Source organism: Triticum urartu, chromosome 1A, assembly GCF_056163025.1.
Source record: "Triticum urartu cultivar PI428250 chromosome 1A, HENAU_Tu73, whole genome shotgun sequence".
Classification (NCBI taxonomy): domain Eukaryota; kingdom Viridiplantae; phylum Streptophyta; class Magnoliopsida; order Poales; family Poaceae; genus Triticum; species Triticum urartu.
The window spans coordinates 536,270,314-536,283,070 of record NC_141873.1 but is presented as its reverse complement, the minus strand read 5'-3'; the positions used below and the strand labels follow the sequence as shown (position 1 = coordinate 536,283,070).

Sequence of the window (12,757 nt, the reverse complement as noted above, 5' to 3'; positions counted from 1 at the left end):
ATTGCATAAAGCTTTTATGAGTCTACTGACAGGTTTTGAGGTACGTAAAATAATGTATGATAGTCCTGCACATGCTAAGTGTGCCCTGTGTAGATAATAGCCCCTGAGACTCTGGTTGTCGTTGAGAACGACGATGATCAGAGGATCATAATCCCAGGTAGTAACCATATTGCTTTTATGAGCAGGTGATGGAAGCTCCGGTGGCTAGCTGGACTAGCGAGTTTGCCCATTTAAAACGGTAGTTGGATGCGGCAGATGCTGACATCGAGCTTGTTAACAAAAGGCTGGACGAGGCGCAGGGTAGGTGTTATTATTTGGTAAACGCCGCATAGTAAGAGCAGCATGAAGCCAATATATTTAACATGTTATTATTGCAGATGGAGCTGCCACTGTTGAAGCCTTGCGGGCGGAACTTGCCCGAGCCAAGGAACAAGCGAGATTGGGTAATGCGGCTGCTTTGAAGGCGGCTGAAGAGTTGCGAGCCGAGAAGGCCGCGCATGGCGAGAGCCGGGATAAGATGGCCAATATGGCCGTAGAATTGAAAGCCGTCGTCGACCGTTGCTGGGCTCTTGAAAAGGAAAACCAGGCAAAGGCATCGGACCTTGAGAAGGCTGCTGCAACGGGAAAAGACCTCCGCTCTGCTATGAGGGCAAAGAAGGAGGGGCTGCGGGAAGCCGGGGATATTGTAGCCGGGAAATCCTTTATGCTGCAGAGGAAGTTTGGAGATCCACGGTATGCCCCTGTGGATCGGCTGTGGAGTTCGGGGGATGCGTATATGGATTTGGCGGCGAGCGCTGCCGATGCGGCCAAATACTTCCAAAGTCAGACGGACCGTGAAGTAGACCAGCTGTTTTGGAAACAATTCCTTTCTCCCGAGCGTCCGCTTGCATTGGCGGACCAATTAGCCGAATGGGCCGAACTAAATAGGTTGTCCGGACTCTCCATGAGGTCTGTTGTGGATCAGCTATGGCCGGGAAGGTCGAAACCGAGCAGCTATTTCGGCTTGGTGCAGCAGTTCCTTGACGTGGTGCCGCGCATAAATGCGATGAAGAGGTCAGCGTGCATAGAAGGCGCACGAATGGCCTTTGCCCGTGCTAAAGCATACTGGGCAGAGATGGATGCTACCACGGTTGCAGTGCAGGATTCGGCCATAGGTCGAAGGGCTGCTGAGCACTACTTTGAGGAAGTTCTTGAGGGTGCTTGTTTGATAGAGACCCAGTGCTCAAAAAATATTATGTTTAAGTGACATGTAATCTCATTGTAAGCAAAATGCTTTTATAAATTTTCATAAGGCTACTTTTATACTTTTGCCTGAAAGTAATGTGATGCCTCCTGGGCGGCCGTTTATGTATACATGTGTATAACCTGAAAGATTGCAGTCGTCGGCTTCAACCCCCACGCATATAATGCAGAGGTGTTCACAGAAACACGCGTTCACACTTAACCCAACGTCTTGGTCCTATTAAGGAGGTGATAGCGGAGCGAGCGAGGCAACCGGACTATAATGCTTTAACACTTTCACTTAGCCATAGGAGTTTGATAGTGGGGCTACTAGATAGCCCCTGGTGGCTCCGCACTCTCCCGATCCCGGGGTGCGTATATGCCTGGGCGGAAAGCGTTCCTTCATTAAGGCGGAGGAATTCTAACATTCCCATGGGTCATCGAGTGGTTGACCAGTCTCGCGCTAGATCATGACAGTCAGTTTTCGGCTTTCTCTACTGAGGTGCTCGTCCGGATGAACCAGGGCACAATCGCAGTAGTTCTCCTGGTGCTACCTTAGCCGGTAAAGCGGAACGTAAGGCACCAAAACACAGGAGCCGGGCAAACCCAACATTTGACCAAAGACAATGATTCGGAGCTGATACATATAGGGCCAAACTCGCGACGCCGAACACTCCCTAAGGTATTCGGTCTTTGTGGTATAAACCGGGCCTAAATAATGGCCTTCATAAGAAGCCCCTTATGTCCAGGTACGTGCATTGGTCTGGCGTGGCCACATGCCAAGACGTCAGCATCCTTCTCAACGGTGGATATGTAACAACAAGAGACAGTAAAAAAGGTTTACGCAGGGTCTTAATCTGAAAAGAATCCTTGGAGCGGGTCCCTGCTGCACGTCTGCGCCTGTGTCTCCGTTGTGCCGTATCCTGGATGGGTGTGGCACGATGATCGTCTGCAAAAGAGAGGAATTTAGGTGAAAAAGGTTGTCGTGCAAAAAGATAATTACAAAACTATGCATAATTCAAGATGAGGAGGAATGGCCACATGTCTGCGCATGTTGAGCCCCTTGTAATAGGGGTGTGACCATTTATTCGGTATAAGTAGTGGCGCCGGACTCGATTAGTTGTGTCTGAGGTCTTGACGATCTATAGGGCGCTTTGGCTAGTCCGGGCGCCTTTAGTGTGTGGCTGCCAAGGCAGCCTCACTCTCTTCGGCGCGTAGAGATCGCTTGATATTTCCGTGCACTGAGATGATGCCGCGTGGACCGGGCATCTTGAGTGTGAGGGAGGCGTAGTGTGGTATTGCATTAAAGCGAGCGAAAGCTTCGCGCCCGAGCAGTGCTTGATAGCCACTTTGAAACGGAGCGATGTGGAAGGTTAAATGCTCGCTACGGAAGTTATCGGGGGAGCCGAATATAACTTGTAGTAGGAGGGAGCCTGTACAACGAGCCCCTGGGCCTGGCGTTACTCCTTTGAAGGTAGTGTTGCTATGGCGAATTTGTGTTGGGTCTAACCCCATCCCGCGGATTGTATCCTGGTATATTAGGTTTAGGCTGCTGCCGCCGTCCATCAAGACTCGAGTGAAGTGATATCCGCCAATTACTGGGTCTAATACCAAGGCAACCCATCCCGCGTTTTAGATACTTGCTGAGTAATCGCGATGGTCGAAAATGATCGGTTGAGACGACCATTGGCAGGACTTCGTGGTGACAGGCACTTGGGTATATTTTCCTGGGGGTGCCGTATTGTTTTTTCCCTTGATCATGTGTAGTACGTTTACTGTTTTGACTTCTGGTGGGAATTTCTTTTGTTCCCCAGTGTCTTGCTTGGGAGGCTCGTCCTCGTCTTCACTTGGTGTATCCTCCCCCTTGTGTACGGCGTTGAGCTTGCCGGACTGCTTGAAGACCCAACATTCTCTGTGGGTATGATTAGCGGGCTTGCTAGGGGTACTATGTATCTGACATACCTGGTCCAGAATTTTGTTGAGGTTGGACGGTTCATCCCTGGTGCCTTTAGTGGGCGGATTTTGACCTGGCCGGGAGCTTTTGAATCCGGCATTTACCGCCGTGCCCTTCGTGTTTTCTTCTTTATTCCGGCGTTTGCTATTGCTGTTGCGCCGTGATTTCCCGTTTCCATCTCTAACTTCAGATGTACTGGGGTTGCTGGTGCTGCATCTGGCTAGCCAGCTATCCTCACCCGCGCAAAAGCGGGTCATGAGGTTTGTTAATGCGGCCATCGTTCTCGGCTTATTTTGGCCAAGGTGTCTGGTGAGCCATTCGTCACGGACGCTATGCTTGAAAGCTGCCAAGGCTTCAGCGTCCGGACAGTCGACAATCTGGTTCTTTTTAGTGAGAAACCTGTTCCAAAGCTTTCAGGCTGACTCTCCGGGCTGTTGAGTTATATGACTCAAATCGTCCGCATCCGGAGGTCGGACATAAGTTCCTTGAAAATTTGCCCGAAAGGCATCTTCGAGCTCTTCCCAACTTCCAATGGAGCTTTCGGGGAGGCCTTTGAGCCAGTGACGAGCTGTCCCTTTGAGCTTGAGGGGTAATATTTGATGGCGTGGAGATCATCTCCTCGAGCCATATGGATATGAAGGATATAGTCCTCAATCCAAACCCCAGGGTTTGTTGTCCCATCGTATGCATGTTTACGGGCTTGAATCCCTCTGAAAATTCATGGTCCAGCACCTCATCGGTGAAACATAGGGGGTGTGCGGCACCCCTATAACTGGGTTTACCGCGTTGTTCTGATGCTTGTTGTGTTGCATTGTATGCTGGGGCGCGCTTACGTGGTCCATAGATGGATCTTGTTGCGCCGTCCTTTGGGTGTGAGCCCTCGCGTGGGTCGCGTGTTGTATTGTGAGCGGCATTGTATGCCGTTCTGTGTTGATAGAGGGGTCGTCTATCCGACCAGGTGGTTGCTTTGACATTTGGTTGTGGGGGGTTGGAGGCCTCCTCATCGAATTCGGGTAGCAGCTTCCGCTTTGGGTAGCTCTTTGAGGGGCGATCATCGCCGTACATTGCTGATGTATTAAGTATTTTACTCCATTTGAATTGGAGTTTGTTTTGCGCGGCCTTGAGCCTTCGCTTCTGCTTTTTAAGGCTCCTTGCGGTGGCAACGAGCCTTTCGCGGGCATTCTGATGCTCCGGGTGCCTATCCGGCGTTATGTCGTCCGGACCATTATCCCTGATAGGATTTGTTTGTTCGGTTTGGATATTCGAATTGCCATTGTCCGGCAGCGGTTCGCCCTGCTCCAGCGCTGGATCTGTGTGATCGCTATTTCTGTCGAGGCGGGATTTGTGGCGGCGCTTACGTCACCGTTTTGACTGCTTTTCGAGGGAACAGGCCTTCGGTGCGTCCTTCCGCTCCTCGTCGTCATCTTTTGGTACGTCCACCGTGTATACGTCATATGACGAGGTGGCGTTCCAGGGCCCAACAGGCGTTGGTTCTTCATTGTCTCCTTCATCGGCGTCCATACCGTCGATGTCTTCGGAGTCAAAGTCGAGCATGTCGGTTAAATCGTCGACAGTGGCTACAAAGTGGGTGGTGGGTGGGCTTTGAATTTCTTCATTGTCCGTACTCCAACCTTGCTGACCGTAGTCCGGCCAGGGCTCTCCTGATAAAGAACGAGACTTTAGTGACTTCAGGATATCGCCGAAAGGCGAGTGCTGAAAGACGTCCGCGGCCGTGAACTCCATGATCGGCGCCCAATCGGATTCGATCGGCAGGGGCACGGAGGGTTCGGAGTCCAAAGAAGAATCCGGCTTCGTGGAGTCACGATTCTCGCAGAGTACGGGGCTGGTGTTCGGCTCAACCGCCGTTGGGATCACAGCCCCCGAGGTGGTGTCCAACCGCCCATCCTCGATCGGCGCGGCTGGCTCCGAACTAAGGGTCGGAGCCGACGCGGGTGTGGCCTCCAGGGCACTGTTCGGCGGCAGAGCTAGATCATGCTCGTCGTGACAGTGCAGCGCGCTCGGCGGTGGTTCGAGTCCGTCGAAGATCAAGTCCCCGCGGATGTCAGCCGTGTAGTTTAAATTTCCGAATCTGACCTGACGGCCAGGGGCGTAGCTTTCGATCTGCTCTAGATGGCCAAGTGAATTGGCCCGCAGTGCGAAGCCGCCAAAGACGAAGATCTGTCCGGGGAGGAAGGTTTCACCCTGGACTGCATCGCTATTGATGATCGTAGGAGCCATCGGGCCTGACGGCGACGACACAGAGGAACTCTTAATGAAAGCACCAATGTTGGTGTCAAAACCGGCGGATCTCGGGTAGGGGGTCCCGAACTGTGCGTCTAGGCCGGATGGTAACAGGAGGCAAGGGACACGAAGTTTTACCCAGGTTCGGGCCCTCTCGATGGAGGTAAAACCCTACGTCATGCTTGATTAATATTGATGATATGGGTAGTACAAGAGTAGATCTACCGCGAGATCAGAGAGGCTAAACCCTAGAAGCTAGCCTATGGTATGATTGTTGATGTGTATGTTGTCCTACGGACTAAAACCCTCCAGTTTATATAGACACCGGATAGGGTTAGGGTTACATAGAGTCGGTTACAATGGTAGGAGATCTTCATATCCGTATCGCCAAGCTTGCCTTCCACGCCAAGAAAAGTCCCTTCCGAACACGGGACGGAGTCTTCAATCTTGCATCTTCATAGTCCAGGAGTCCGGCTGAAGGTATAGTTCGGCTATCCGAACACCCCCTAATCCAGGACTCCCTCAATCAGCATCAACATTTTGACTTCTGTTGAGATGTCAATTGAAATTCATGGTGAGAAATAAAATCCTTGCCCCTCGATGATTTGTTTTATCATCGACAACATTCTCGTCTTCCCCCCTAAAAACAAACTTGTTCGTATAAATTTTGGAAATACATCCTTTGAGACATGTTGATTGATTGCTGCTGAACCCATCGGCCACATCCTCATCTTTTTCCTGGTAAAATTGCATGAGGTGTTCTAGTAATTCCCGATGGATCCTTTGTGTTCCCAAGGTCCGACCTTTACCTCATGACCATGTCAATGCTATCCCGAAGCATGACTGTGGTACTCCGAACATCATTAAGAACCTTGGAGGCGCAATGCTAAATGTTTCTTGATCACTTATCCAAACACTGTTGTATGGGTAACGTCATGAATTTTCCTCTCCCCTTTACCTAATTGGTTATCTACTTACTATCCTGTCATGGATATCATCCTCTACTTGTCCTTGGAAAGGATATACTCCTGATAATTGTGTTTAACCACATTTTCCTTTCCATTATTCTGATTAATATTAATAATCACATTTTCCTTTTTATTGTTTTGTTTAACCTTTCTCGTGATCTATATGGTATAAGCAGTAATATTTCCCTGCTTATGTAAACACCTCGGTGTACAACTCTATCAGTAAGACCCTGTTACTATTGTTGATGACATTCTGGTAATCACCGATGGACGAGAACTTTGCCTATTGGTCTGCCTCGTTTCAGCGAGCAGGAAAATGGTTCTTCGTCCCTCGCCCTTGGTACCAACGTTGTTGCCAACATAACTGACAGGCTATCCTCTGACATGCCTTGCTACCATGACCGTGCAAGATGTCACCACTCTTTCTACTTTTAACCCACATGGTGGGCCCATAACCCACAGTTCCACAGGATCGAGACCTGACTCTCTTGTACATCCATGTCTTCCAAAATTGTTCGTCACACTTGGCTTCCTATGTAATTCACGAGCCACCTCCTTGTTATCCATTCTGCTATCAGATGCAATACTTATTCTCGATGCTCTGAACCCCTTTCACACTCTGTATCGGACATCACGATTGTCCATCCGCTTGAAGCTGCTTATGGCACCTTCCAGCCTTGCTCTTGATGACTTTCTTGAATTTCAACTCGAGAGATGCCTCTATGCCATGTTGAGGTACCTATCTTGTGTTGAGCTCCGTCCTTCCCGAGTTTTCCCCCCTTACTCCACCCCTTAAATCTCGAGACAAGATTTCTTTTAGTGGAGGAGATTTGTAACGCCCGGATAATTAAGCTACATTATTCCTCTGCTAGTGGTGCCACATCACCACGATTACTGTTGGTAAACTCGCGTTGGTTCGAGACCTAGTTCAAATTTCAAATTTAAAGTTAAATCAAACAAATAAAGTTTTCAAAAGTCAAAAAAAAAATGTTCGTTGGGTTGCAAATATTCACTAACTTATTATCACGTGGCAACCAACATCATTTGGCTCTCCATTTAATCCCTAGGAAAATATAAAGTGACCCGGTAGCATATTAATTGACCTATTCAATTTCTAAAAATGCTTGAACAATTCTGTTGGCTCTAAAACTTTTTATGCGACACTACAATGTTGTTTTTGAAGTGTGTGCCAAATTTCAAGTTTGACTAAATTCATTTTTTTCACTCAAATAAATACGAAAAGTGGCTAACTGAAATACATAAAAGGGGAAAATAGAAAATGGCCTTACTAAACTGCTGTGCAACTGGGTCATTGATGACCATAGTGCTTTCAGCCCAGCCCAACTGGCTTTTCCTCCACCTCCCGCTACAGGAGACAGAGGGAGTGCGTGTCACACATCCATGGCGCCTTGGCCATTGATGGCCTCCACGTTGCCCCTCTGAACCTACAAATAAGTCCCTCGAAAACCCTAGCTTGTGCTCATCCGATTCCCTCCCGTTCCCCATCGCACCCACTCTTCCTCGGCTCGGAAACGAGCTCGGAGCTCGTGCGGTGACCGCACTCGCCGTCGTCATTGTCGCGACCACCGTCATCCCCGCGCCAAGATAGTGTGTCCCCCGGCTTCCCCGTTGTCTTCCACGTCGTCTTCAAGGTCCAGATCGAGTCGGGACGCCGCCGAACGACGGGATCGAGATCATCTTCTTCCTTCTACGGTTGTCGATTTCTGCCTCGATCTGCCACCTCGCTGCGCTACAAAGCCATCACCGGGCCTTCTTGTGCCTCTCAGTGAGATCCTCCCTCGGATCCCCTTTTCCCGTTTGATTTGGACGCTGTAGGTCGCCTTCACTGTCGTGCCCGATCTCGGACGAACGCGTACGTATGTGCGTGCGTGCTCGCTATGAGCTACTGCTACCCCTTTCTGCTGCTGGCCACTGCGTGCTACTACTCCTAGGCGCCACTGCTGCTGCTCTATTTGTTGTTGCCGCTAGCCCCTGCCTTGCTACCTGTCGCTACCGCCGCTGTCTTCGCTGCTGCCGGCCGCCCTGCCTGGCGTCAGCGGCGCCCTCTGCGCTGCGCCCGACCACAGCCAGTTCCCCGCTCGCCCATGCCGCGACCGCCCGGGCCACGCCCCTCTTGCCTACTGCTCCTCGTCCCGCCGCTCCGCTTGCGGCGCCTCGCCCCTGTCCGCCGCCCTGTCGCCGCTGCGCGCCACTCCGCCCCCGCGCCCGGCGACTGCATCCACCACGTCGCTGTCTCTCCCCCCCGCGCTCCAAGCCCTCCCCGTCCAGCCACGCCGCGTGCGCGCGCGTCCGCGCCGGAGGCCGCACTCCCATCCTCTTGCTCCGGCCGGCGTTGCTGGCCATGGCCTCGCCTCGCCGTCCACTAGACGTGTGCGGGCAGGGCGAACGCTCCCAGCCCGTGGCCTTTGGGCCACTGCCCAGTGGGGCCCACGCCTTTCTCTGTAAAAAAGATTTTTAAATATATATATATTTATAATAAATAATAAATATATAATTAACTTAATTAATTTGTTTAATTAATATAATTACTTAATTAGCCTAATCACTGGATTAGCTAAAACTGGAATTAATTAATTAAACCTAGTCTATGACACGGGGACCCCATCCCCTATTGACCAGTCAAACTTTGACTGGTCAACTGGGACCCCCCTGGACCCACTGTCACCCTCTTATACATACTGTTGGGTACATTTCTGGGTACCCCTAGCATTTAGCTATATAAATTTGAATTAATTAAATATAATAAATTCCAGAAATTCTAGAATATTAGTAAATCATTCAAAAATAATATAAAATAATCCGTAACTCGGATGAAAAGTGTTATACATGAAAGTTGCTCAGAACGACGAGACGAATTCGAATACGCGGTCAGTTCGTCCGCCGCATGTCCCTATCATAGCGGGCATGCAACCTTTCCCCTCTAGTTCGTCTGTCCAAAAATGCCAAACTTCGGGAAAGCATTCCCGGATGTTATCCCCCTTCTCCGGTAGCGTGTAGCACAACGTTAGAGCATGTCTAGCTCTGCATGCTGTCCTGTTATGCTCTTGATTTGTATGTATTTACTGTTTCTCCCCCTCTTCTCTTCGGTAGACCCCGTGATGGCTGCCGATGCCACTTTGATTGACTACGTCACGGACGACCCCTTCTTCTCGTCTGAGCAACCAGGCAAGCCCCCCCCTTGATCACCAGATATCGCCTATTCTTCTCTCTACTGCTTGCATTAGAGTAGTGTAGCATGTTACTGCTTTCCGTTAATCCTATCCTGATGCATAGCCTGTCATTGTTGCTACAGTTATTGATACCTTACCTGCAATCCTAAATGCTTAGTATAGGATGCTAGTTTATCATCGGTGGCCCTACATTCTTGTCTGTCTGCCATGTTATACTATCGGGCCATGATCACTCGGGAGGTGATCATGGGTATATATATTTATATACATAATATATGATACTTGTGGTGACTAAAGTCGGGTCGGCTCGTAGAGTACCCGCGAGTGATTCACGGATTGGGTCCGAAAGGACGTTTGTCCCGATGGCCCTCTGAGTGGATCTTTGTGGCGGAGCGACATGGCAGGTTGACACCGCCTAGGAGAGAGGTGGGCGTGGCCCTGGTCGGCGTCCGCGGTTAATTCAATTAACACGCTTAACGAGATCTGGGTATTTGATGTGAGTCTGGCCATTGGCCTATACGCACTAACCAACTACACGGGAACAGTTATGGGCACTCGACGTCGTGGTATCAGCCCAAGCCTTAATGACGTCAGCGACTGAGCGACGCGCGTCGGATTGGACTGGAACGCCTGCTCTTGTATTAGGGAGGCTAGGTTTGCTTCGGGCCGCCCACGCAACGTGCAGGTGTGCAATGGGCAATGGGCCCAGACCCCTGCGCCATAGGAGTTAGACCGGCGTGCTGACCTCTCTGTTGTGCCTAGGTAGGGCTGCGACGTGTTGATCTTCCGAGGCCGGGCATGACCCAGGAAAGTGTGTCCGGCCAAAGGGGATCGAGCGTGTTGGGAAATGTGGTGCACCCCTGCAGGGAAGTTTATCTATTCGAATAGCCGCGTTCCTCGGTAAAAGGACGACCCGGAGTTGTACCTTGACCTTATGACAACTAGAACCAGATACTTAATAAAACACACCCTTCCAAGTGCCAGATACAACCGGTGATCGCTCTCTCACAGGGCGACGAGGGGAGGATCACCGGGTAGGTTTATGCTATGCGATGATACTTGGTGAACTTACCATCTACTCTCTTCTAAATGCTGCAAGACGGAGGCGGCCAGAAGCATAGTCTTCGACATGACTAGCTATCCCCCTCTTATTCCGTCATTTTGCAGTTCAATCCACATATACTACCCCCTTTCATTGATACCAATGCATATGCAGTGTAGCTCCTTGCTTGCGAGTACTTTGGATGAGTACTCACGGTTGCTTTGCTTCCCCCTTTTCCCCTTTCTATACCCGATTGTTGCGACCAGACGATGGAGTCCAGGCAAGGTTGTCAGAATCATGATTTTGAATCGGATCGGAGCCTCGATGGTAGGATCGCAAATCGTAGAATCTTCACTATCAGGATCGTAGAAACGTAGATTCTAAGAACTAAAATTGTAGAATCATAGGGGTTAGTTTGGATCGTAGAGTCTTAGAATCGTATAACAGAATCGCGATTCTGACAACCTTGAGTCCAGGAGCCATACGCCACCGTCGACGACGACTCCTACTACACTGGAGGTGCCTACTACTACGTGCAGGCCGCTGACGGCGACCAGGAGTAGTTTAGGAGGATCCCAGGCAGGAGGCATGCGCCTCTTTCGATATGTATCCCAGTTTGTGCTAGCCTTCTTGAGGCAAATTTGTTTACTTATGTCTGTACTCAGATATTGTTGCTTCCGCTGACTCGTCTATGATCGAGCTCTTGTATTCGAGCCCTCGAGGCCCCTAGCTTGTAATATGATGCTTGTATGACTTATTTTATTTGTAGAGTTGTGCTGTGATATCTTCTCGTGAGTCCTTGATCTTGATCGTACACATTTGCGTGTATGATTAGTGTACGGTCAAATCAGGGGCGTCACAAGGCCCAAACAATGGTGAAGTGTCATGTAGTCGACGTTCACATGACACCACTAGAGGGATGGCAACATACATCTCATCAAAATATTGAACGAATACCAAATTCACATGACTACTAATAGCAAGACTTCTCTCATGTCCTCAAGAACAAACGTAACTACTCACGAAGCATATTCATGTTCATAATTAGAGGGGTATTAATATGCACAATGGATCTAAACATATGATCTTCCACCAAGTAAACCAACTAGCATCAACTACAAGGAGTAATCAACACTACTAGCAACCCACAGGTACCAATCTGAGGTTTGGATACAAAGATTGGATACAAGAGATGAACTAGGGTTTGAGATGAGATGGTGATGGTGAAGATGTTGATGGAGATTGACCCCCTCCCGATGAGAGGATCATTGGTGATGATGATGGTGATTTTTCCCCCTCCCGGAGGGAAGTTACCCCGACAGAACAGCTCCGTCGGAGCCCTAGATTGGTTCCGCCTCATGGCGGCGGAGTTTTGTCTCGTAAGCTTCCTTATGATTTTTTCTCGGACGAAAGACTCCATATAGCCAAAGATGGGCATCAGAGGGCCACCAGGGGGCCCACGAGGCAGGGGGCGCGCCCCCACCCTCGTGGCCAGGGTGTGGCCCCCCTGGAACTTTCTTTGCTCAGTATTTTTTATATATTCTGGAAATAACTTCTGTGAAGTTTCAAGACTTTTGGAACTGTGTAGAATAGGTCTCTAATATTTGCTCCTTTTCCAGCCCAGAATCCCAGCTGCCGGCATTCTCCCTCTTCATGTAAACCTTGTAAAATAAGAGAGAATAGGCATAAGTATTGTGACATAATGTGTAATAACAACCCATAATGCAATAAATATCAATATAAAAGCATGATGCAAAATGGACGTATCAACTCCCCCAAGCTTAGACCTCGCTTGTCCTCAAGTGAAAGCCGAAATCGAAAAATATGTCCACATGTTTAGAGATAGAGGTGTCGATAAAATAAAATACAGACATGAGGGCATCATGATCATTCTTAGAACAACAATATATATATATTGTCATATGATCTCTTATGCTAAAGTAACAATTCAATCACAATTTCAGGTATGAATCATAAACTTTATTGAGAACCAACAAACTCTAATCTCAGTCATTGAGGCAATTGCAATTTATCATAACATAGGAAAGAGTCAATGTAAGAGCTTTTCAGCAAGTCCACATACTCAACTATCATTTAATCTTTCACAATTGCTAACAGTCACACAATATTTACGTGTATG

General features: G+C 49.3%; 1 long non-coding RNA gene across 1 annotated transcript; it reads left to right on the top strand.

The window, feature by feature from the left end:
- Positions 1 to 7,635: 7,635 nt before the first annotated feature.
- Positions 7,636 to 11,385, top strand: LOC147992355 (uncharacterized). Its single transcript, XR_015615270.1, has 2 exons — positions 7,636 to 8,170; positions 9,496 to 11,385. It is a non-coding gene; the product is annotated as an uncharacterized LOC147992355 (long non-coding RNA).
- Positions 11,386 to 12,757: the final 1,372 nt, after the last annotated feature.